We start from the raw sequence: 26,672 nt of genomic DNA, 5'->3' as shown, positions 1-26,672 counted from the left end.
TTGTGTGCTCAGGAAAAAACTGAGACAAGAAGCCTCTTGGGCATTAAAAGAGAGGGGGAGAGAGAGAGGTTGAAATGACAAAATAACATCTTTAGATTCTTCATCTCCTTCCTCTCTTCCCCTCCCACATGCTAGTCCTCTATTAGGTTTTCCGACAAAATCAGATATTTTTTGTCCCCAGCAGCCCAGATCTCCAGACACAACACTCAGTGTTTTTGATGATCTCATAGCAGTCTCCAGAGCAAATCATAATTGCCACAGAATTCACCATTTTTTGCTAGAATAATTCCTTTATTTTTCAGCATCCTGGCAATCAGATCACGACTCTAAAGCAGCACAAGGACATCAGTGATCCTACCGCTCTCACATTGCTTTCCAGGGGTGCAGCTCTACTCCAAAAAGAGCAGAACCCTCTTTCTCTCTATGTCCCCATTTATTGCATCCCACCCCTTTCTGCCCTGTCTCGCTGCAAGTAGGGAGTACAAAACTGGTAGCAGGAGATTAAATTTAGGTGGGCACCTCTTTGTTCCCACAGACAAACACAGACACAAACTAACTGTTATACCTCAAAGCTACTTTCCAAAATATAAAATTATTACTATTATTGATAGCAGTTACTATTATATATAGCAGTTTTTTAGTTTTCATTTTAAGTAGTTCCTATAGCAGTAAGTATTCCTGGGCATTGTTAGCATCTAGGAAGATCTGACTGGGGAGCAGAGGCAGTTGTCCTCCAATGGGGGTGAATTCACTTTATTTTCTTTATCTGGAATGAGGTAGAACTAAGTTATGGATCTGCCACCTTTGTACTTTGCAAGAATACTGGGACAAATCTAAGATGGGAATATGCCTGTTCCTCTTAACTGTCAATCCGTGAGTGTATCAAATTCAGAAAAAGGGAACAACCCGTAAAGAAACTTTACTCAAGGTATCTGAGCTCTGAGATACTTTATTTTCTGAGACATGAGGGGGATACATTTATACATTCCAAATTGCATCAATTTAGTTATCAATTTTATTAATTAGTAAAATAAATTTAATGTACTCCAAGATGTGCATTATTCAATCAATGTCAAATGAGGCTGTCAGAGAAACTCTTCCAATTCATTGACACATTAATTATACCTTTTCAGACTGCAACAATTTGGATTGAAATTTTTTTCAAAATTGAAAGTTTTTCAAAATTGAAATTTCCAAGAACTTTATTTGTTTGATATTTGTTACAATAGTAGAAATCTTAGATCAAATCCATAGAGTTTCCCTCTCTCATCTTTCTTCGGCCACAGGCAATGGAGGACTAAATAAAGGAGAAATACTAATCAGAAGAAACTGATTAGACAGTTACACTGGGAAATAAGGCAACACCCTAAATATGTTACAGTATAAATCGGAGCACTGGGTAAACCACTGTTTTTTGGTTCATTGGTTAAACTAGAAAAAAAATTACATCTGGCTTGACCCAAAATAAATTTGTATTTTTTTCCAGTGAAATTAACATTTTAAAGAATGGTTTCTCTTGGGCTAAACAATGATTTTGAAATTGAGCATGTTAGTATTTTTGTGGTTTTCCTGAGCTTTTGAAAGTCAACAGGAAGCAGGAGATCAGTGTCTCATTCAGGGCAGATCTATCTAGCAGGAGCAGGCTGGCTGGCACTTTTGCCTCAGTTCTGACTGGGACTGCCTTGCCGTGCCGCACAGGTTCTGCTATGCTTCCCCACATAAATCACGCATGTTTCTTCTTATGGTTTTGCTCAATAAATGTAATGATTTTTCCTGGTTTTTTTTTCCAGGGGAACTTGCTATTTTTTCATTAGCTCAAACATACTGTTTTTTTAAAGGTGGGAAAGGTTTTTACACTGCACATGAGCTAAAGGTATGGAAGGGAGGTAAGCTATGCAAGTGGCTTCACCCTAGAGGGTCAATTGCATTCAAGAGCATAGTAAATCAGAAGAAAATGGAGACTGAACACTGGAAAAAAATATTCAGTAGATACTATGGCAAGTCTTGTCCTTTGGGTCAAATAAGAACGGTTACAACACTCTCAGCATAGCACAGGGAATAGTTAGGCATTTACAGAAAGATGGGATATAATATGTAGATCTTTGACATTTCACATCTATGTGATGCTATGAAATCCTTCTCTGGAACAGTTTAATAAGCCAGAATTAATAGTGCACTTTCCCATGAAAATGCAAGACCATTTCCCTTGCTAAAGTTGTCTGGAAGAGAAATATTCCCTTTGAACAAACCACAGGAGGAAGCACAAGCAGAAACTTTAGCCAATCATTTAGAAAGTATAAAAATTAAATAACTTCTAGTTTTTTGCCCTGTGTCAAAGATGCATGAGGCTGTACCTCAAAATAGCTTGCCTGTATGCTTTGTAACACATGCTGGAATTTCCCTTCCCTTTCTCCACGCTCACTTCACCTCTAAATTCAAACACTGATGAGCACAATCTGTACAAGATTATGATATTATAGTAAAACTGCAGATAATTTCATTCTCTGGCTAAAAATATGTTCAGTTATCTTGATATGTATGTTGCCCACCTTGTGTTATACCTTGCTATTAGAGCATTTATAGGTTTTTTTAGATAAATACTTTTTCCAAAGGGTACTATAGGGTACAGTCATACTGTTGAATAGCATCACTCATTCATTTAATTACTTCAATGAACCTTTTAAAAATTCTGCATCCCATTACTCAGATATTAGTTTCTTCAACCCCATTGAGTACTGAAGCCAGAGAGCTGCAAATGACATGCATGTCAGAAAACGAGGACATTTCTTCGACTGTAAGCACCTAACAGCCCCTCTGATTTACAGCTTTTCACTTTAACATTTACAGTGTTTATGGCCATTTGTATTTTACTAGTGAATCCTGAATTTCTCACAAACTAGAAAAAGTAATGTAGCGTTAGTCAGCACGCATAGTTAGCATACAGTTTCAAAGGGAGTTTACTCATTCTGGAGTAATTGTACACCTCTGTCTTTGCCTGCGGTCTTCCCTATTCATTTTTGCAGTCACAGACTTTTGGAGTTTCCTTTCTCCAGACACTGACCAACTTTCATACCTGATTGATTGCTATTTAATAGATTGTTCGAGGGTAATCTACTGTTGCCAGTCCCAGTCTCCAAATACGGTCTTACTCCTCAATCTTCTGCCTTGCTTTGCAGCTGTCATAACTCTAATCATGTAAGTATTATTCAAACAGGCACAAGATTTAGTTGTTTAGACTGACCTGCCTATATCTGTAAATGACTAATGGGTTTTGAAATGCATAGTTCATATGTGTTTTTCCTTAAATGCCCCTACCATCTGCATTTTGGCTGCCTAGGAACATGATTCTTTTTCTTTTCTTCCTTATGAACGGCACTGTGTCTCTTTTGATGAAGTTGGCTTCTGATGTGGCAGCAGAACCACGCACACTGGTCTGTTCCCACCGTCAGCTACTCTCTGCTGTTATGAAAGTCCCTGGACCTGGAACAGTATCATCAGCTAAGTTAGAAATTGCAGGTTTCTGAGATGTAGCTAGCGATACCAACAGCAAAACTCATGTTATCTTCCTGGCTTGTTGTTTGAGCTGCACTGTGTACTTAAAAGATAAGGGCTAAGTAGTCAGTGTATTCCCTGAGTCTTAGTCTATCTACTTGGAGGATTTACAGTAAAGCTAACATTTATTGCCAATATTGATTGACTGTTTTGATACTGATACCCACTTAAGACCAGCTGCTGCATTCACATAAGCTGTCACAAGACACCAGAAAAATAATGTCAGTCTCTGTCAACCTGTGCTGGATGGTAACCAATAAACTAAACAGAGAAAATTGCGTGTTCTGACCACTTATCCCCTGTGCTGCCCAGGTCCTCAAAATGGCATCTAAGTGTGCTGGATGTTTAATAATATACCACTTCACTCAGGTGTTTGACTGGGCAAGGGGACTTGTGCCAATGAACTTAGGTACTTATTAAAAAATTCCCACGCAACTTTTAAATGAGAAAGAAGAAAAGGGGAAAAGCCTGTCAGTCTGTCCGACCACCTGACCTCGCAGCCCTGCCATGCTGTATGCTGCTCTTAGGCCAGCAATCAACATTTGAAGTTTTTTCTACATTTTGTATCATATAAACCCTGAAGCTACAATTTACTATAACATTTCTCCATGCACCTTCTTTCTGGAAAGTAGTTGCCAAAATACAAGGTATTATGCACATTATGCTCACTAAAAAAAAAAAAAAAAACATTCTTCTACATGAAACCAAGGGAGAGAATCTTCCAGTTCAAGCAAGATATGTAGGCAGCTTTATTCAATTGCTGCAGCTATTACAAAAATGGTGGATAGATTTACATACCTGATATAACCTGGCAACTTCAGCTTCCTTTCAAAGCTGACTGGCAATTTTCAGAAGAGTGTGGGGTAACCAAGGAACGCCAGCTGGAAAGATAAATATCCTACGAAGGCAAATGAAAAAAGACAAGCACCAGGCTTAACTTTCTAGGTTTAATAGAAGTGAATTTAGAGTGTCCTTGCCTGCTAACTGCCTGGCATTGATGGTTTCATGGAGTCATTGCTATCATCATTCGTCTTCTAGAGAAAAAACTTTTTTGTTAGCTATGTTGTTGCAGTTAGGTTTCCAAAAAGTATTCAGTCATTGACTCAACATCCAAGAGTCATCTTTCTAAGAAAAAATAGCAAAGCTCAACAAACCCTATTGACCAATATCCAAACCTTTTATGGCTCAAAGGGCAGGGCTAGAAAACTTTCCACAATTTCTAATGTGATTTTTTCCAACTTCTTCCAGCAGAATTTGGGGTAAGAATGATTTTAAAATATCTTTGGTGAAGTTACATTTTAACAGAAAATCTTCCTTTATCTGAAGAGCTGTGCTCACAAAGGGTGATTGTTTTCTTTATGGCAACTGGACTCCCAGCATGTGCTTTTTCCTCCGAAGGCCTACTCCCTTCTCCACTACCCTATGAAGCACTCCAAAAAAAGCTCTTTTAAGACACTGTGCCGCATGTCTGGGTCATGCTATTTCATGTTTTAGTCAATGTTCTCCTCTACTCTGAATAAGCATAATTTTAGTAGGAAAATGAAAACTTAAGTTCCCGGTTAGGTCTGCTGCTTTGTACAAGCGAAGCTACGAGGTGCATTGGATTAAGCTACCTGAGTTTTTATGATATCTGTTGAAATGTATGGCTTTAAATCTCAGTCGGATACTTTGCTCTGTATGTATCTTATTTTCCTTTCTGGTTCATTCACTTACAATTCCTATGCGTTTAGACTATCATTTGCAGGGTTTCATTTGCAGAGCCATCTCTAATAACACAACCAGTACTCTTGACGGTATTTTACTCTGCTAGCTTCACTGCTAAACAGCCACATCGACATAAAAGGTTGCATTTGGTGCAAGCTACTGTGCAACTGACTGAGTTGCTTAGAAATGCTCTATGATACCAAGCAACAGTATTAAAATTGCTGTTGGATGTAAAGTTAGGGAAAAGTAGATGAGAAAAAAAATACTCCACCATGGAGTATTGTCATAACACTTAACTGGGAATGCAAACACAGCTTACATGAAAGCTTTGAATGTAGCTGGTGTGGTCCTATATTTACATAGTAGTGGTCTGTTATAAACCTTCTCCCAGAGAAAAGCAAAATAAAATTGCTGGAACCATTATCTTAAAATAGCATTTTGTTGTTATTGTAGTTCAAAATAAATGTGAGTGTTAAATCCTCTACTACCATATGGAGTGGTCCCACTTTCCTGACCCTCCCTGGCAATGCAAATTATCTGAGCTCACAAATTTTACAGTATATCCATGGGAAGATCTTAAGTTTGGATTTCTACTGCCTTTGTAAAAGGCAGTATTTCCTATCTGAGTATTTCCTATTTTGGAGACTTCATAATATGCTGCATAGAAAAAAACGTGCATTTCATACTAGTATCAACAGAAAATCTGTTAGCATCCTGCTATATAGAGAAACTTTCAGAAATGTGTAATTCTTCTCTGTGATCTGCATTAAATTCAGACTTCGTCACGTCTCCTCCAAGATGCTGCACATCTTTCCTCTTCCCTTCTCCACTACCCAATTTCCTCCTAATTCTCCTATTGCACCTTTTAACTCACATGGCCTTTGTTTGTAGCATTAAAGATCCGTGGCTGTGACTACCTTGAGAGTATCACCATGAGCCATTCACCGAACCAAGAGGGGTATAGAGCAGTACAGATGTATTTCTCTCTCAAAGCTGTTTACCTCAAATAAGCACGGGTATATGCTTGCACTTGCCAGTTCAGGTTCTCTGCTTCTGCTACTGCTGATCCCATGAACCACTGTCAGGCAGAGGCTCTGCCTAGTTTTGAGTAATCAGAGGTTGTCATCTCTAGAAGACAAAGCCTAAAGTTGTGGAACCAGCCATTCGAGCACTATTTCTATTTCCTCCTGACCCTCCCATACAGTCTTCAACAGACCTCTGTGAAAGGAGAAGTAACTCCTTTCAGTGCTATGAGAGAATGCTGCTTCTTCACTGACACGTGTGTGGAAAAACATGCAAATTCTCTGGCAATGTCCCTCTGTGCATTTCTATTCAAATATGCAATTGAGAGGAAAAACTTGCAGTAGTGCGATAGCAAATACATTGACTGCATATAAATATAATAAACTTAGCATCTCTAAAACACTCTACGTGAAGCGATATAACCTTTTCCATTTACCTGCCTTCTCCTACATGCCCAGGAGAAAAGGTGGGTTTTGCAGACTATCCAGAAATCTGAAGACTGTGAAACTAATGGAGGACCAAGAGCGAGGTCAGCGAACAGGTGTAGAGATCCTTGCCAGCAGTCTTCATCACTCTCAGCCAGGAAGACTTTAGCATGAGTCTTTAATTGTGCATATTATCCATTATTCTAAGGCAGCCTTAACTCCTCCTTTCCTTTCCAGGCTGCTGGAGGAGCTGGAGTCAGAGTGCAATGGAGTTAGGCAGCCAGACCTGCAAACTCTGAAGTGCTCCTCTGCCCACTAACACAGACTTAAAACCACTGCTATAGACATAGAGCCTTGAATAACTTGGTCCCCAAGCCGCTCAAAGATTTGTATGTTAAAACTGACTCGCTGGACTCTGCTTGTGTTTTTGCACATCACTACAAGGTACGCTATATAGTGACGGAGTGATACACTTACAGACAAGGTCCACGTCACGGTGGTTTGCTTTCTGAAGAATCTTTCTGCAGCTAGGTGATACCTGCACAGCAGCTCCCCAGTCCTCCTCAGCACAGACGGGCAACCTGAAATCCCAGGAAGTCTGTGCTTTAGTTGGGACTATTTTCAAAGATAGAGCAAATTTTCAAAATTAAGTTGTAAGAGAAAAGCCATACAATACTGTTAGGACTGTGTAATTCAAAAAAAAGTCAGAAAAAGACCAGACATAAAGGTTCCTGGTCAAATCTGCAAAATCTGTAAAACAGTAACACGTGTTTATCCTAATTCATGGAGTATACAGAGAAGGAATATTATAATGCATTAAATCTGTGCAATGCGGCCATGCTAACAGTGACTCTTAGGTTTTCCTTTTTGGCTCCTGATCTGCTGTAACTGCTGCACCTTCTGAACTGCATGGACATAGATGTTTGAATTTGACTTAGAGAAGGGCTATCAGAATCCTGTGATGTTTCAAAGTTTGACAGCCTGCACAATTCACGTCAGAAATTTCTTTTTCTGTACAGTAGTTGCTAACAGGAACATAACAGCCTCCTACTGTTTTTGTGCATGTTTAGTCTCTGAACAGCACGAAGACATTGACGAGTGACGAATAGAAGCCCCTTTTTTATTCCTCTGAAGCTCTGCTAGTGTACTTTTACTCTAAATTATGGGACAGCTTTTTCTCTGGCTGATGTCCTGCGGTTAGTGAACCTGCACATGGGATGGAAGGTAGATGGAAGAAGCTGGTCAGGAGCTAGATACAAGCATTTTCCATGCTACTAGTTCATTAACAATGTCAAGAGCATTAAATCAAAACATTGCCGTTTGATTATTTTTCCCCACCTAACACTGTCAGCTACTTAAAAATAGGTTTAAGTGCATTTGTCCAGGACCAGATGGGCTCAGATATCTTCAGACTGAGGATACTTGATGCAAGTGCAGCCAAGGTCATACAAGAGAGAGACTTATTTGACAGGTCCATTCACAGTCCTTGCCTAGTCCATACAGATCCATTTAAGGACATAATGCCTTCTCATTTGGACTGAACAGTTTTTTACATCATCTTGTTAATATTTTCTCCTTTATTTTCTTTAAGACTTAACTGGTCACAGCCGAAAAAAAGGAAAAAAAAACAAGCTTCCTGAAACATACTTTTTGGTCTAAAGTTTACAAAACCCTCTCATGGTCATTTTTTGGCAAGAATGAATACAGTGGTGGAAATATTTCAATTTGGATTTTGGGGTTGTTTCACCTACCTAAGTTGCCGCAGGTGATACAGAATGTCCACAGCTTTGATGTCTAAGTGGAAATCAAGAGACCAACCGCTGCAATATGGGTCAGGATGCAGTGGCAAAGCACTGTATATTAACTTGTATCATCATAGTTTTTGATGCAGCTTTTCCAAAGAGACAAAAGATTTCGCTCTCCAGGAGGGGGCATCCGGTAATGTTCAAAAGGATTGTGTTCTTCAAAAGTCATTTGAAAAAAAAATCAGCATAATCTCTTTTGAAAAAACCTGATGCATGTACAAAGTTACACAAGGTAAAAGTAGCTATGTGCACTAGCCTGTTTTTGCATTAAAGACCTGTCTATTTGGTTTTTTTCCCTACCTGAGCCAACTCAGTTCTGACTGTAAAAGTGGATAATTTTTTTTAATTGCAAAATGCTCTGAATTAAGCAAATATAGGGAAATTAAACTTTTCAATTGTGTTTGGTTTTTTCCACTAAAGAGTATAAAATAAACTGGATCTGTTTGGTTTAAAACTTTTCATATAATTCTCAGAATGATTTGCTAATAACAATTATAAGCTCACTGAAAAGTGGCAGTGGCTGAATCTGAACCGTAGAGTCCAAAAGTCCCCATCGGAATACCTACAGTCTACTTCTTTGGGCATCACTCTTGAAAAATTTGCCAAAGTTTTATTATGACAATATGGCAATATATTGGAGTCTTGGGCCTTTGACCTTTTTTAGTGAGCGTAATGAGTGCTAATAGCAGATTAATATCTCTAAAGTCTGCTCAGATGTTCCCTAAATTCACTAGAAACATGGTACCTAAAGAATTGGCCTTGGCAGCTGTGTAAGCTATGCTCCCCCAGGGAGGACAAACGTGCAAGAGCTGGAGGAGCAGGGCCGGGAGAAAGTCCCTTACACAAATCCCCGCGTTGGCAGGGCTGAGGTTAAGAGCATTTGCTTCTACCTTTAGGCTGTAACTAAGCATGTAAGCGTGGCAGCAGTTTTATGACATGGATATTTTTCAGCTTCTACCACAGGAATGCAGGACCAAAAGATTTTGTTTTACTAGTGAAACTTTCTTGATTTCCAGCAGTTGGGTGCAAAAATGGAAGCCAAATGATACAAATGGAGGTTTGTTTGCTTTGTGTTACACTGGTTGCTGGAACTTTGGGTTTTAACGTGGTAAGCATTGCGGGAGATCCTGAAAAGTCCCCATTCTGGAAAAGAAAGATAAATCAAACCACTGTGTCTCGTCACTTTTCTTCATCAGTCTTGCCTATGACTGACATGACATTTTGAGTATGACATAAATACATTCTGCCCTTGTTATAAGACTCTCTGTTATAATACACGTCAATATAAATCTGTTCTATCCTGCTTGCATGTGCCATCAAAGCTCACGATACCCTTGGTATAGCAACACCTTTTACAATATTCCAAAGTAACCTGCAGACATTGCTGTAAAAATCTACACTGGCTATTATTTTCATGTTTTGCCAGTTTGCAGACATAATATGATCATGGTCTCTAGATATTTAACTAAAGAAAAGGAGCTTTCCATTTTATTTCAAATGATTGAGAATTACCTAGTTTTTCAAGTCAAATTCTTTCACATAATTCCAAAAGCCTAAAACATAATTTATAAAACAGTTGAGATTGATGAACGACCACAACATTTTTATCTACCTCATAACTTACAAAGCTCAGTCATTTACACCTAGACTGCACAAACTTTACTTGTGTCCAACACAGAGTCTAATTTGAAGCACATGCATCTACTCCAGTGATCAGGAGGAAATGTTAGGGCTCTACCACCAAGTCTTTACATTCCCTTTTGAAAATCAGTCACTACAAATCCTAAAACATTATTAGGCTACTTTTATGCCCACTTGTATAGTTATCCCAAACAAAAACAAGATACAAATAAGAAACCTAAATAAGACTTAGGATAAAAAATTGACAGTAAATATATTTTTAAATAAATGAACACATTTTTGACTATTTTGAAATTGTTTCCTTAAAATTTGTTTTTAATATGTGACCTTTTAAGTATTTCAGGGTGTGATAGGGGAGGAAAATAAAGCAGATGCCCCCAAACCCACTGAGCCTAAGAAGAGAAACAACATTTTTTAAAGGCCAGGGGAAATGTACTTTCATTCCTCCTGCCTTTTCTTCATAGGGAAAAAAGAAGGAAAATTTTTCTGCTGCTTCTCCATTTTCTCTCCCATTTCCATGTCGGGCCACTGGAAAATGGTGACGAACATGGAGTGGAGTTTTTCAGGAAAAAAACTCTTTTTCTTTTTTAAGACTTTTTTATCTTCTTGCAAAACGTTCTTTAAGTGCCACAAAGCTCAGTGCTGGCCACTCTAGCCCAGGCACGTGAAGCCAGTTATAGCAGCAGCACAGGCATCGGCCAGCATTTCCCAGCCTCCTCAGGCCCGAGGGTGTATTTCTGAAAAAACCTACCAGCCCTCTGATGGGACGTTGCTGCAGTACATCCAATACAAATTAATGTTTTGAACCATGTCACGTTCCACTTGGATTGTCCTCCCTGTTTTAGGGAGAAGGAATCATCTGTGCGGGGGCTGAATTTGTTGGTTCGTTTTGGGGGGGGGGAGGTTGTTTTGTTTGGGGGTTTCTTTGCAATGATTCCACAAGCAAGCTTTTTCAAACCGAGATCTAACGATAAGGCAGAGCCGCACTTCAGAACACAGATCTGCCGACTGTGCTCCAGCTGCCCTTGGCCAGGGACCGGAGGTGAAGGAGGACATCCTCGCCTGCATCTTCTCTGGGGTACGGAGCCAGGTCCTCAGAGACACAGATTAGCCACATATTCCTCCCATTTCATTGTCCCCATCTAGCTACGATTTACAATTATAGGGATCAGTGTAACGGTGCAGGAATTCATTCCAGGGCCAAGCAAGCTCTGTTGGCCTTCTACACTCCCTCTTATGTGGTGGCCCCAAAGAAGGATAAAAAGAGCCTCTTTTGGACAAAGCACGAGTCAGGTGATGTACAAATGGAAATGCAACACTGGTAAGGGCATGCAAAAGGTGGAACCCATACATACTGTAGATAAAATGACTTACAGGCATGCCACGGCCTCTAAGAAGCGTTGGGCTCTCACAGAGCCAAATGACTGTGCTGTGAGAAGTTACCCCTGTGGTGGATTGCACCTTCTGTTTACCCTGATGACGCCCCTTGGCAAGAGGTGCTGCATGCCCGGCTGCTCGAGCTCCAGCAGGCAAGCTCTGGCTTTGAGGGCTGATCAGATCAAACACTTAATAGTGTTTAAACTCCCGTGACTGGTGGAGAGAACTAATGGAAAACAAAATTGGAAAGTCCTGTTGTATTTTCCTCACTACGTAGCTACAGATTACCTTCTCTTCTATGAAAGTTTCTCAAGCTGGCTGCAGTCTGGCAGACATTGGTTTGCCAGCACCACCTGAACTTTCTTTGACAGTACTAGAAGTCTCACACAGAAACACCAGGTATGTGGTAAGCACTGAAGAAGAATGGGCACCACTAAGCCAGTATAAATATGCTGGAAATATTTCACGAAGTGCCCAAAGTGAGATTTATAGTCACCATCCATTCAAAAGCATTTATAACAATTCATACAGTGTCATACATTAGAAACTAGCATTTTTTCCAACGGAGGTCAGTCTGCTTTCACTCAAAATCTGTGCACTGCTTATGATCACATAGTATCTCATAAACAGCTCATTCCAATATGAGTTCTGTATATTGGAAATGATGCATTAAACCTAATTTCACAGTATTCTGTGATACAGAAGAGAGTTTTATTGGATTTTTGTTGCTGATTTTTCACATGTTAATAGGGCTGAGTGCGCACAGACATGTCAGTGTATAATGTATGTATGTATATGTAATGACATGGGGCCCTAAACAGGTTTTGAAATGTTTAGAAAAGACCTAAAAGCGTGATGGTTCACTTTCAAACCTGCATGATTTTCTTTTTTATTTAGAGGTCATGTTCTAGTTCAATCCCAATCATAATCAATCAGCATAAGTCCCAGATAAGGATTGCCTGACAGCTGGATATTAGAAGAAAGCTCTTCCTCATGCATGTTTTAAAAACTGCACCATTAATCTTGCCATGAAATCTCAGTTAAATGATTGTGGAATATTACATCAAAGTTATCCAGTGATCAGCAATGTGACTTATTTTCTGACAAGTACAGCTTTGTCATTTTTATCTGATGGTCATCACAACTTCACACAAAAATAGCTTTCTTTTTTTTCTTCGCTCCCTTTTTCCCCTAGCTTGACTCCAGCATAGATTTGTATTCTCAGCGTTCTCGTCCTGTTTGATGAGTTTTAGGAAAGTTCAATTGTTGTTTTGTCCCCAGAAGCACAGCAAACACTGGCCTAAACTGATAACAACACAATTTAGCTGCCCTATAAACAGTCATTTTAACTCCATGATATGTGGCTGCTGCTTCAACATTCAAGCAATGGAAATGGCATCATTATCAGACAACTCTAGATGATGAAAAATGGCTTACATTAGGGAACACTCTGAACCCAAGAAATCTTCAGCTATCAGTCATTGCCATCATAATGCACTTGCCTCTCTATCTGCAAATTTAGACCTATGATGAGGATGAACTTGCAAGGGAAAGAAACCTACTTTCCAAAGGATGTTTGTATAATTAAGCAGAAATACCACCCAAGGGATTGCGCATTTCTGAGAAGGATCTTTGCACAGAGGCCTACAGAAACCTGAAGGCTAAGCGATTTCAGCCGTGTAAGAAATGTAACGATCCCCATGGAATGTGCTCTTAGATGTGCACCTTAAACACTGTTAAAATGAAAATGACTGTTAAAATAGAAATTTGGGGTAATTCTTTTTTAGAATGAAATGTACTACTTTATGGCCAATTTCCCCTGTGGGTTGTTGTCTGCTGTAAATAGTAGTTTGCAGTGGTGTTGTACAAAAGAAGCATATTCTCTCCAGTATGTGTTGTTCCAAGGGTAACACCAAAGCCTTATATGTGCAAGAATGTAAGAGCTCTAAAGGACAGAAACTCGAAAGAGTTCTTCCGAAAGGCGGGCGCTGCAGGGGAGCTTGCATGAGTCGTGTTGAGATTACACGACAGTTCCCAGCAAGCCAAAAAGCTGCCATGAAATGGGGAAGCGTGTAAAGCAAGGAAAGCAATTTTAAACCGAGTCTGAGCTGATTCAGGAGACGCCGCATCAGTTTTGGGGAGAGTAACGTGATTTCTGAGCAGTGAGCATGAAGCAATTACAGAAAGCAACATCCTGAGTTCCAGAAACCCGTCTAATAACACTATGGTACTAACTATTTTGTCAGTCTGTAGCTTCCCAGTTACTTCTAGCTGGGACAGAGAATGGGAAGTGTTAAAGAACAGAAAGAAGGCTTGTCTAGAGTATATCCAGATGGGCCAAAAATCAGGAAATGTAGGAAGCCCTGGAAAGGCAGTCTGTTCTTGGGAGTTTTAAATCGATGTCTCTACGTTAGTAAGGAAGAATTCTGACTGTGGAAAACTGCAAATAACTCGACCTTCCAGACTTTCAGAAATATTTTAACCACTGCCTACATTAGGGTAAAGCAGAGCAAATGATCCCAGCATCTTCTAGAGCAGGAGTACGCTGTCAGGTTCCCTTTGCCTTGTCTGTCAACTGTGAGGCTTGACTTCTCCTCTACATGCCTAGTGTCAGCTCTCCTTACTTCACTGATGCCATGGGAGCAGGATTAAGTCTCCAGAGCGTACCCTGCTATTACATTTAGCCTACTGCATGCACAGGGGATGTTTGAACGTGCTTGTGCTGTAAGCAATAGGAGATTTTGTTCACTCTTTCCTCCTTTTGGCCCCCTTTTACACCATGGGAAACAAACTAAAGTTTGTGTCTCCATCATGTCTGAATGGCATTACTGTGTAGGTGAGAAGAAAAGCTTTCTTGCTCAGTTGCGCTAAGGTCGCCTGTGAATGGGTACAGTGCAAACTGGTTGCCATTACATGCTCAAGTCCAATTCTGAGAGGGGTACCAGAGCACTGGATCCTGAAGAGGACTCACAGAGCTGTTATAAACAGATCGATGCACCATCCTGTCAAGGAACTCCCAGGTCTCATGAAGCTCCATGATTAAAGCAGCACGGGACCCCATTTTTCAAAGTGAAAGAGTTCTTTAGTTAAAAGATTGCTTTCTTTCCAAAAAAAAGGTGGGGAGGGAGGGAATAAACACCTATTTGTCTTTACAAACATCAGGTAAAATATTCTGTTCACATTAACAGCTCTAGAAATATAAAATCATTAATGGCAATATTAACAACTTATTTAGGCACCAAAATAAAAGGTTTGTAGTAAAGAAAAAAAAAAGTCTATGACCTTTTTAAGAAAGGTGTCAATAACATGTTCAACTAAAAATCCAAGTGATGTATATTTCAAAACAAGTTTGTTTCAATTGCTGTCACATAGAAACAATTTAGAAATTTCAAAAAGTTTCTTTTTTCTTCCTTCCTAGTGATTTGAATGGGATTGCTGTATAGTCACGAAGCCTAAATGAAGCATCATTTCTCTGCTATTCCCAGCTTCCAGAATCTTATCACATCTTCCTATGTTTTACGTTCTTAAAGTCTCACCACCCAAGGCAGGAAATTACATGAGAATTGCAGTTGTTATTTGGGTTTTGCTTTGTTTTGATTTTTTAAGAACATTTCAAGAATGTTTTTTTATTCTCATGTTTATTAAGAAAAGATTGAAAATGTGACTCATAGAGGCTCAGAAGCTGGCAACTAAATAAAAGGAAATACAGATTTACAGCTCCATTATTCTGAAGCCCATGTTATGCGTGGCAGGACAGGAGGGGAGAAGGCTGACGCATGATTTTTAAATGCAGGGGCTCTCGCTGGGGCTCAGTTTTGCAGCCCCCAGCAGGGTCAGAGCATGTCCTGAGGACCTCACCTTGAGCCAGCCCTGGGGCCCTGGGTTCCCAAAGCTGAGAGGGATGCCACAAACCCCGGGGCCACAGCTGAGCCAAGCACTTTCAAAACAAACCCTTGTAATTATGTCAATGTCTTATTTTTCTCTCCCATAAACATTAGCTGAAGTTCTGCTCTGTGCTCAGAAAAGGAAAGATTTGCTCTTGCAGTTTTTACATACTGAGTTTTCTAACCAAATATAGATACTGACTTTCACCTACTTCTCATTACCATGGCACTTAAAGATCCTGTAACTTCACAGTCATAGCGTGAAGATAACTTAAATAGGGAGCCTGAGAAGCAGACATGGGTCTCCACTGCGCTGGTGGCCAGGCTCCCCACCACCACCGTGGCCAGGGTCACACGACCCAGGCAGAAGTAGCATGTTCTCCCTGTCTGGGCGAGAAGACATCCACAGTGCATGTTGCTGGGCAACCATGTGCAGTAAAAGATAACTCGCGGCTGCTGGATATTGTCAGCTTCCCCTCTCTTCCTGAAGGGGAGATCTCTAAGAAAAGGGAAGTCATGGCCAGTGCCTGTTTCTCAGCCTAAATCTGGGAGCTCCTACTTGTGACAAGGCTTGACAGAAAGACTAAAATGTGTGGCTCATTGCAAGCCCAGTGAATGTGTGCAAAGGCAATGTGTGCCTTTTCCAGGGGCTTGGAACAGGCCCTAGGATTGTCATTTCAGGGTAACAACAAAATTGTCACTATCTGAAATGAGGCGTGAGGGTCCCTGAGACAGTGCCAGCCCGGGGCTCCCATGGGGAAGGCAGAGCTCACGTGCAGGGATCAGCACCGCAGAGAGAAGGAGGAGCAGGAGCTTTCTCCGGACGCCAGTACTGCTCAGAAATTAAGCAGTGATGCTGCAGGTGGTGAACAGGGGACACCCCTTGGGAGAGGAGCCAAGTGGAGACAAATACCAGTAGATCCGAGAAAGCCCATGGCCTCTGGGTACAACTGCTCAGTGAGAACAGAGCTCAGCCAAGGCGAGTTTACCTTTGCAAGGGTCATTTATCACAGAAACAAGGAATGGGAAACCCTGAGTTGATACCCTAAACCTAATGTCTTGCTAGGGACTGTGGGGAGAGGACACTCAGCAGAAGAGCAGAATTACTGTCTCTCTAAACGAGGAGGTGAAAAATCCTCTGATTGTTATGACTTTCAGTCAAGAAAGTAAGTGAGAGAAACCCAGACTGTAACATACACTAGCATTCAGGAGCAAGGCAATACAGATTTCTGAATGAAGCAGGAAGTATTGCCCATTTAGCAGGAGCACTGAGATCCAGTGAGCAGAAAAGGGTTCAGAGGGGATGGTGGGAAGGGGAGAGAAACCTCTTCAGTTGTCTGGATTTAAATGATTGTTGCAGTTGTTTTCTTGAACCGTGACATACTTTCACATTGCCATTAGAAACCTAACCCTAGGAAATCTTTTAACGGCAAAGATCTTGCTTCTTGGAAGGAAGGACTCTTTCTGATAGTGCTTTCAGTAAGCCTGAACTTGTGCTTGCCGCAGAGATCAGACCTGTCCCTGCCCAACTTAGATCCGTCCTGGGTGCTGAGGGGTACACCAGGAGCTCAACCACTGAGAATAGGCAACCCACAGACTGCCTCTCACAACTGTAGTGACAAGTTTTTCCCAGTATGATGATGAACAGAATTTGAAATTTTGCCAAGGCACATCTTGCTGATTCATCAGCTCAGCTTAACAGCATCATGGTGTGGAAGCGACTCGCTTTATAGAAGTGCTTTTGTTAACATCTTCTAACCTCATCAGCTAGGAACGCTTCCTTCAGGTTGTTCACTGACATTTGTCTAAACCACAGAGCCCCACAGGCAGCACATGTGCCCCACACAGGCGGCAAAGAAGGACAAATGCATGTATTGGAGTGGTCTGGCTTTTGGCAAGAGCTGGAGAAGGCTCCAGTTTTTGCTCCTCACCACTTCCAGTGTGGCTCGTCTGCAGCCCTTGCTATCCTTCTCCCTTTCATTTCCCCTCCTTTTTTTTTCCTATTTCACTGCTGAAGTTCCCAGGCAGGTGCCAAGAGGAAAGGACATGCAGGCACCAAACACTGCACATTCTCCTTGCACAGATAGCCCGAAGGCTCCACTTTCAAAGGCACTGCAAAGCAGCATGATAGGCCCACGCAGACCTCCAGAGGTTTGGGCCCAAATGCTTGGAAAGCTTCTATTCCCCTGTCCTCTAACAGCTCATATCAGTAAGGTGCTGGCAGTTAAATTCTTCTGCATCTCATTCATCAGAATGAAGAGGTTTTTGATTGGTCTCCTAAAGCTGTAGTCTATATTGCACTAGCAAGAATGAGACATGAGATATTTAGGTATGCATAGAGTTAAACAAGAATATGGCTTTAATAAGTTTCAGCAAGGAGGCACCACTGAAGAAGAGAGGATATTAATACATACTGGAACATAAATACTCATGAAGCTGATGGAAATAGGGAATTCTGTGAACACAAATATGAAAACCATTGACCGGACCACTGACCACAATGGGATTATGACGATATCCATTAAGTAAAGAAGACCCACAACTCTGTGTTAAAAAGACCACAGTTTCCTTCTCCATTTTATTCTCAGGCATCCTTTCCTAATAGCAACAATAATTCCTGTCCACAAGAATAATGCCAACTAATAGGTTTTGTGGCTGGCCTGTTCTGAAAGATAATAGGAATTACAATATCTTGAATTTGCCACATCCTATCAATATTCAGGGGGAACAAGGATCCCTTAACTATCAAAGCTATGTCAAGTTGAAATGACGGAAATAAAAACGCACTGTAGATTCCTTCAGGGAGAGGCAGCGAGCAAAGTTTCAAAGCTTAAAACTCAAAGTGTATTCTTTAAATTTACGCTAAAAATCACATGAAGGCTTTCTTAAGTTTAAATAAAAAAAAAAAAAGAGAGAGAGAGAGACCAAATTCATCTCTAGGAAACAATCTCAGGGAAATTATTCCAGGGAAGAATTTGTTCACCATACATACAGCATTATATGTCACATGGTCTAATTATAGGAATGAAAGCAACATAGGAATTAGATGGTCTTTTCAAGCCTGTAAAGATGTGAACAAAGAATATAATTACACATCGAGCCCGTTGATTAACCAATTACTTGTTAAAGCAGATTTAGACTTTAAATTAATTTGGTTCTGAATTCTGGGGATTTGGGGGCTAAGATAAACAGTGTTTGAAGATTAATTATCCTTGTCTAAGATGAAGAAACTCATTTCAATTTTGTTAGCATGTCGAAAAACTCTTGCTGTTGCATGGGAGAGGGTAGACTGCAAATCTCAGCAGTATTGAACTGAATGATTAAAGTGAATTCTGAGACTCCTAATCACTCTAATCCTCACAGAGAGTGGCACATTACATTTTGCCAGTCCAAATTAATATTTAAATGAAAAAAGACCAACATTTACCTAGAGGAGAAAGTGCACTATCTCCAAAGGACCAAGGGAAGTCCAGCCAAGGAGTTACAAACTCACTAGTAAAGAAACACTGCAGTACAGCTCTTCATGCTCCTGTGAACAAAGAATAATAATAGGGAAATTAGAGGTGCTCTTGTGATTTCTGCCATTTTTCTGTGTAGTAGCAGTATCACATCATAGCACCTTAACTGGACTTTGTGAGAGTATTTTGTTGAAACCCAGCCATGGGTCTGGACTCCTTTTGCTAGGAGCTATATAAGCATAGAAAGAGGCAGTCTGTGCCTCAGAGAACCCCCTAGGGAAACACAGTACAACAGATGAGAGATTGCAGCTACTTTCATCCCTTCCTAGCAGAGGAGAACGTATGCTGAGAGCTTCCTTAAGTTGGCCAAATCCATCACTTCATGTCATCTCCTCGGCTTGAGCCACAACCGGCTTGAGGTGTGCTTACAGCCGGGCTCCTGGCTTCCCCGGAGCTGTCCTGGTTGCAGACTGCTGCAGGCTCTGTGAGGCGACCAGCCTCGGCCAAGGAGCCCTGCATTAGTCAGAATGACGTCCTGAGGTGACAGCCATGAGATCATTCCCAAGCTTAATGCTCAGCCCTCTCCATCAGGAGGCCAGTGCTGCTAATTGCACTGCTGAGTCACCGAAAGTAAATGTAGCATGAATAGAAACAATAAGGCAAGTCCAACAGGCTATCTAGAGTCCAGCGGAGCAAAGGAAATCTCGCAGCAGCTGTGAGACCGCAGGGAACAGGGCAAAAAGCATCACCCTTGCTACTGAATAACATTCCCCTCGTGTCTCATTGCTTCCAACTCGAGCCCAGCCTGACTCAGGTGTTTCCTTCCCAGAGCCCACGAGTGGCTATGGGACACCAAGAGCTGCCCCAGGGAAGGGAGCTGCAAGCCCCAGCGATGGCCAGCTCCCTGGTGTAGCACTGCCTGTGAAGTTACTGCCCTCAAGTCAAGTGTGCTGCGTCCCTCGTGTCCTTTTCTGAACGAAACGGGTCTTGGGAATATAACTTCTACTGCTCACAAGAGATTTGCTGCCAAGAGCCCAAACCTTTACCTTGAGTAAACAGCAAGGTATATGTACGTCCTGTTTTTTTCCTTCAAAACCTTGTCTTTAAACAGTTTGGTGCCTTTATGGTCAGCACAACCAAACCCCAGCAAAGCTGTAATACTGCAGAGGAAACTCCTGTTGTGTATAGGTAAACCTGGAACCATGCATTTACTTCCATTGAGGTTGCCTTTGCCCTTCAGCTGGTAGAAGAAGAATAATGAAATTTTAGGTTTGAGGGCATGCATGTAAGTATGTATATGAGAGAGAGAGAGAAATAATCTAAAGGCATAAGAAATAGCTGGTGTGGAAGCTTGTGGAATCTTATGCTATTTTCATATGCCGAGTGACAACTATATTCTTGGCCCAAATTATTAATTGTGATAAAATTAGTATTTTTATTATTCTAATTTCAGTCTGGCCAGGCTAGGAGTCCAGTCCTGGTGTAAACCTCACCTTGCTAGATGCTAGACAAACATACATCTAGAAGGGTCCTGTCTTACTGCACTTATGGCCCTAATTCCCAACTACTGGGCAACGCACCGAGTATTAACTGGTACGCCAGACGCCAGAGGTAATGGGGATTTGGGACACACACAAAATAGGTTATAGGTTTCAGGTGAAACTTAAAATGTGAAACTGAGCTGCAGGATGAAGAGAAGAGATCTGGGTCTTTGTGTGAGAGAATATCTTCAAAAAGAGGATTCTAGGCAACTGCTGTTGCATGCACTCCATCAGTGTGATATTTAACAGTTTGTTACCATGAAGATTGTAGGAACAACACATCTGACACCCAAGCATCTCTTGCATCCAGGAAATTCCTCCCTTTTAAAGAAAACATATCCCTGTAAGCCCAAAACTTTGGTTATCCCTGAACTAAGCAAGCCTCTTCATGCATATAATTTTCAAAAACATAGGAGCCATCTTTTCTCCCCTCCTTCCTCTCCTCTCTGAGTCATACTTTCACATTTCCTCCAGTGCTCGCTGCATGCTTACTCCCACATCTTTCAGCCAAAAGAAGACAAAATTGTGCAAGCAGAAGGACCCACAAGCCCTGGTTTCCCGCTGGCAGGCATCCCGTCTCCTTACGCTTGCCCCAGAGCAAAGCCTCAGCTGCCCCTTTTCCTCTTCTGATTTTGAACCCCTTGGAAAATCTCCTCCACCACTTTCTCTCCCCTCCCATGCCCATCTCCTGGTGGCGCCAGAAGACACGCACTCTGCAGCCAGGGCTGGGTTCGGTTCGTGCCACCAGCAGCTGTGCACTGGTCAGGTAACACAAGGACAAGCAAAAGGGATAATCAGCTTTTTTCAAGGGGTCACGATGGGTCACGATCTTAGATCCCTCTCCTGTCCACCTGCTCTGGCTTCCCCAAAACTGGCCAGACCCAACCTGCCCAGAGGTGCCCAGCCCCAACGCAAACCTGCCTCCGAGCAGTGGTCGTGATGCACTCAGCCCCAGGCACGGCTCAAAAGGCACTACGGACAGAGCCAAGGTGCTGCTGGGGGCCGAGGCGCCAGGCCGCAGCTCTGCCGTGCTGGGCGCAGCCGGAGGAGCCGCGGGGAAGCCGGGCTCCACGTAGCTCCAGCAAATCTATGCTGAGCTGGCGTGAGCAGGGGCTTGCAGCTCGGTCAGATCTGGGTAGATTTGCATGGAAATGACAAAGTACCCCATGCTGTTCATCTACACTCCCATTCCAGAGCGCACAACACAAAAATATTGCCAGATTTTACCTATATATATGTGTATGTATATACATACACACCCAGATGTATACGGGTGAAACAATGTATTTTCCACTGCCCTCACTTTCAAAAACAATGACAATGTTTTGGATGAAATTTAAATAGAATAGCAGCTTGAGGCAGATGTGCTTGGCAAAAGGAGAAGCAACTGGAAACAGACTCTTACAATGGAAAATATTGTGCACGCCTTGTAACAGGAGGTGCCACCAGCTCTGCCTAAAGCCATAAATTACTCATTTCAGCCCCTGTATCTCACAAGATTTTCACAGGAATGGAAATAAAATCCCTAATATCCCTTCCCCGAGCAGGAAGAGTAGCGTAGCTGTCGTCCAAGCGCAGCTGCAGTCCTAGCAGTGCCCCAGCCACGTAAAGCCAAGTTGGACCCTTTCAGCTTGACTCCAGCCCCGGCGAGCTCCTGCCACTGAGGCCCCACGAGCACGCGGGGAGGCTCAGGGCGCAGGAGCCACGCACACCCGTGGTGGCCGCTGAGAGGCAGCCCCTCGGCTGACCGCCCTCGGCGAGGACCTGCCGCCCAGGTGTGCCTCCAGCCTGGGCGCCCCGGCAGCTCCCCCGTCCTTATGGCAGACGTGGTGCCGGGGCCAGGGGCAGCGGTGCTCTGGTCAGTGCAGCACGAGGAAGTGCAGCCCCCTCAGATTGTGTTGGGGTGCTTGCAAGCTCGGTGATTATTTTGTGCAGGGAGGCCTGTGCACCCCTTCCCTCCATCCTGACGATGCTGAAGGGCTTCCCCTCAGCATGGGGCTGCTGTCCCCCACCCCTCTCAGGCAGAAACCTTCCCAGCACACAGCACCACTCGCCAGATCAGGCTTTTCCTCAGCTGAGATGTCCTGCTGAAACTATCTAGACCATTTATTTGATCTGTGAGCTGTCATGCCCTCAGAAGCTCAAGTCTGTGCCATGGACATAATCTTCAGGGTTATAAGCCTGGATTGACGTATCGTCTATTTAAACTGCAGCTGTTTGTATTGCAGCATCCTGCAGGTTGAATAAGTTAAACTCCTCTGAGTACGCCTAAGACATGTGAAATAAAAATGGAGCTGTAACTTGTTAAAGTGTCACTGCGGGACTGGGAACAAGTTTTGTTTTGTGAAATTAAAGGGGCGCCCAAAGGCATCTTGAACTACTTCTGCCACCAGAACCTGCCCCCCAGCACACCTGTCCTCCTGAGGATGTTCTCCATTTAGTGCCCATGCTGGTGCCCTCAGCATTGTCACCTGTAGCTGCAGTTGTGATTTATTTTTTCTACAGCGCTGGGGGTGGGTGAGTCACTCTGCAAAACATAAGAGGAGCGAGAGGGGCCAGACACCATGCTCAGATATGCCCTGGCAAATGCAGGCGGTCTCTTCCGCCTTCAGGGAGCTCTCCCAGGATCCAGTCACCACAATTTTCTCGTAGGACAGGCGACCAGCCCAAAGGCACCCAGCTCCAATGGCCTCAGGGCACACAGGGTATTCAGATGATGAATCATTCTTGCCTAAACAGCAGGAATCTAGAAGCCGCTGGAATAGAAATAGCAGCAAATAAAGGCATAGCCATGCTCTCCATTTCCAGGAGCTCTGAGCATAATATCTCAGAGCTCCTAAAACTCTGTGTAGTGTCCTTTGCAGGGCTTTGCTGTCCATGAGGAAAATTGGGGAAGATGGATGGTGTGTTACATCTCTTCCGCAGCAAGTTACACTTGGGCACCGTATAGGACCTAGCATGGATCTCCTGACCAAGAGAAATCCCAAGGCCTCCCTCACCCTCAGTGCCCTCTGCACAGCAAGGAGTGAAAGGAGAGGCCGGGACAGCCTGACCCAGCACACCAGCTGACCTGCAGCCAGTGAAGCGGTCGCTAAGAGGATATCTATGCTGTCATGTTACTTCATTGCTAGCTTGCTCTTGCTCTTGGACCAAACCACTGCCCATTCAGCCAGGAGGTCTGTAGGTAGGAAATGCAGGCATAGGGTGGAGAGCAGCCTGAATTTGAACCTTATCACTACAGGTAGTGAAAACACAGTCACTTCAAGCCACATGACACGGTGGGATCAATGGTATGCCTGGGCACAGCTAACAAAGGATGGTAGAGTTTTCACCGACACAGCCATCGCGCTGGAAGTGCCTTGAAGCAACTCTCAAGGTGCTTTCAAAGGTATGCCAGAAGATTTTTTTTTGAGTTCCCAGGAAACAAAGACAACAGGAATCACTTTCCTTCCCTTCTCCGTTGTGTAGATTATGCACATAACACAGTGATACTTTGCCTTATAGGAGCAGATTTACAAAGAGATTTAGGCACCTAACTTCCTGCCAAGCTCAATGAAAAGTAGGGTGTGCAAACAAGAAAGAGCTTGACTCCCAAACTTCCCGATGGGTCTGGCTTTTCTCTTTGAACATTTGCGTTCCAATGTGATTTCATTTCCTTCAGCCTCTTGTCTCTAAAAATATTATGAATAATGATTCAGAGGCAGAAAAAACCTTCAGTGCACTCAGCCAGTTGGGCAGTTCTCTCACACATGCATAGACATACCCCAGAGGTGATCAGCTGCAGCACTGGAGGGTAAAATCCAGCCCTGGTTATCTTAGCCTTGTGTGTGGTAGCCAGTGACAATTATATTAGCCAACACTTTAAAAACCCAGCCATACATGCTTGACATTGAGTGTCTGCATCAGTGAAGACCACAGGCTGTCTATTCAGTGTGCAAAGCAATATCCTTGGTAATTCCTTCTAAACTCCTTGCCTTTAATGTCCTGGAGACCTTTCATTCTCATGTTAAGGGATAGTGTCAAATGGGAGAAGCTGATCAGTTTTTGCTGTGCCCTTCTTAATCTGGAATATGAGAGTCAAATGCTTTTCAACTCTGCTCCTTTCTCAGGTAGAAAATGGTTTCTCTGGCCATAGTTTTTACAATTTCTCATGCTATGGGACGTTTCTAGGCAGATCAGTTCTTTTTCCCTAATAGCTCTTGCTGTACCTTTAAATTGAGATGAATCAAACTGCGGGCAGCGAACCCATGGCTGAGTCAGATAGAGAAGCTGGCTTCTAGGCCTTATTATCTCTCGAAGTAGGAATGAGAAAGATACCAATTCACTTGTGTGGACAGCCTTGGAGATGCACAAATGAAAAGTGCTAGAGCCATGCTAAGCATTTGAATTGCAGAGCTTGATGGCAGGAGTGAACACCTAGCTCTTCTCCAGGCCACGCTGCAACAAGAGCAAGGCCATGCAGGCACATCCGTGCAGCACCAGCACAGTGACACCCCAGCTAGCTCGACACAAGCTTTGGCACCAGGGGCAGCACAGTGATGTTACTGTGCCGGTGCTCCCAGGCTAACTTACCCAAAGCCACAGCTGGACACTTTACCGTGCTAGCACTATAGTGCACAGTCGTGGCATATTTTTTCCATCACCTGTTAGCCCAACAGACAGAAATACAGCAAACAGCACTAGGAAGTAAGCTCCCCCCATCTCACGGTAACAATGCTGTTGCAAATCCCTAGGGACGTTTGTAAGCCCAAGGTACTTCTGAACCTGGTAAGAGGCTTTGCTCAGAGTTATGCAACTTAACTGCTGAGATTAATTAGGTGCCCAAAGCAAATGGACTCAGTCCTAGCAACAGGTTATCAGAGTACCAGCACTAAACCAGCTGCACAGAAGTATACCAATGTCACAAAAGAAAAAAGTAGGTTATATCTGTGCAATAGCTTTCCTTCGGCTGGAGCAGTAGCACCAGATGCAAAGATGTGGAGGTGGGTGAATAGGCCAGCAGTATGACTGGATACCCACGGCTCCTGGGGGAATTGGGCCAGGTTCTGCCATAGAAATGCAGCCTCATTGCTCCCTCTGTGCTGACTAGAAGATGCACAACCCACTGTATTCAGTTTTTAGTTGTAGATATATTGCACACCTTGGTCTGCGCTTCTCTTTCCTGAACTCCTACCAAAATCCATCCCCCATGGTTTTCTGCATGGATTCGGGACAACCGATGTCATCAGCAGGACGATCTCAGTGTGTGGCAGGGGACTGACTGTCATGCAATGCCTTCCTTGCCAAAGCAATCCCGGTTGCTGAGTTCCAGTCAGCTAGCGCAAGGTGAGTAGGTATCTAAGTATGCATAAAGGCATAAAGAAAAACGTTTCACCATGATTCTTAAAAGCCAAAAGAGCTTACAAATGCTCCCGGCCTCATACAAAAATCAGTCTTCAGACTTTGATTACTTAGCTCTGCAAGTATTAGGGCTCCCATTTTAGAAAGGAGGTTAAATGACGTGCCCCAACAGTCACATATGGCAGAGGTGAGGTCAGATGAGAGATCTGGGTTCCTGTCTCGCCGGCCTGCCAGCAGGACGGTAGGCCATACTGACACTATAATTATATATTCCCCTTTTGCCCCTAGAGCTTTTTACTAGAGCAAGATAATTAAGCTCTCCTTCTGGCTTTCTTCTTTTAATGAAATGGTGGACATAACACAGCTTGGTATTTATTAACGATAATGAGTTTTTAAAACAATTTGACGCAGCAACTCACCTTTCACTTGTGTGGTTGTGGTGCATGTCCAGCATTGTTCTCAATTTAATGATGCCACGCGTCTCGGGTCAGTCTCCTTTAGCAAGCAGTCTGTAACATAAAATCCAGTAGCCTCCATTTGCAGGCAGGTCATTCTGAATGAAAAGCAGGTCCAGGCTTGAACTAACATGAGCAGATGTAAGCTTCCCCCTCTGTTTGAGGTGCTGATGGTGGTTTATTAATTTTTAGAACAAGGTCACAAGTTTACTTGCCTGCTGAATCTGAGTTAGCAACCTTGCATTTGTAGGCAAGTAAACACAAGCCTTCAATATCTGACACTCCCAATGTTTCTTAAGGGGGAGAAGCAAAAACGTAAACCTCACATTTACAAGAGCCAACTGAGGTTACATATTAATATCTCAGTTGCTTTAGCTGAGATGGTTTGATTAGTGCAGATCAGCTTTCTGCTACAAGGGGCTCACGGCCATCGGGATCGCACCGGCAGCTGCCGTCTGCAGAAGAGG

General features: G+C 42.8%; 1 long non-coding RNA gene across 2 annotated transcripts in view; it reads right to left on the bottom strand.

Annotated features, from left to right (window-relative positions):
* Positions 1-26,456, bottom strand: part of LOC138064701 (uncharacterized) — a 29,345-nt gene extending 2,889 nt beyond the window's left edge. Inside the window, exons 1-6 of one of the 2 annotated variants that reach the window (XR_011137946.1) lie at positions 26,170-26,456; positions 25,551-25,747; positions 18,839-18,940; positions 7,182-7,285; positions 4,351-4,450; positions 2,334-3,480 (exon numbers count right to left, since the gene is read on the bottom strand). This is a non-coding gene — a long non-coding RNA (uncharacterized lncRNA). Of the gene's footprint in view, positions 1-2,333; positions 3,481-4,350; positions 4,451-7,181; positions 7,286-18,838; positions 18,941-25,550; positions 25,748-26,169 lie in introns of those variants that run through there. The other variant, XR_011137947.1, reaches the window with a different exon arrangement.
* Positions 26,457-26,672: the final 216 nt, after the last annotated feature.

This window comes from Struthio camelus, chromosome Z, assembly GCF_040807025.1.
Source record: "Struthio camelus isolate bStrCam1 chromosome Z, bStrCam1.hap1, whole genome shotgun sequence".
NCBI lineage: Eukaryota > Metazoa > Chordata > Aves > Struthioniformes > Struthionidae > Struthio > Struthio camelus.
Note: the sequence above shows the minus strand (reverse complement) of the source record. Positions and strands in the feature narration are given on the sequence as shown.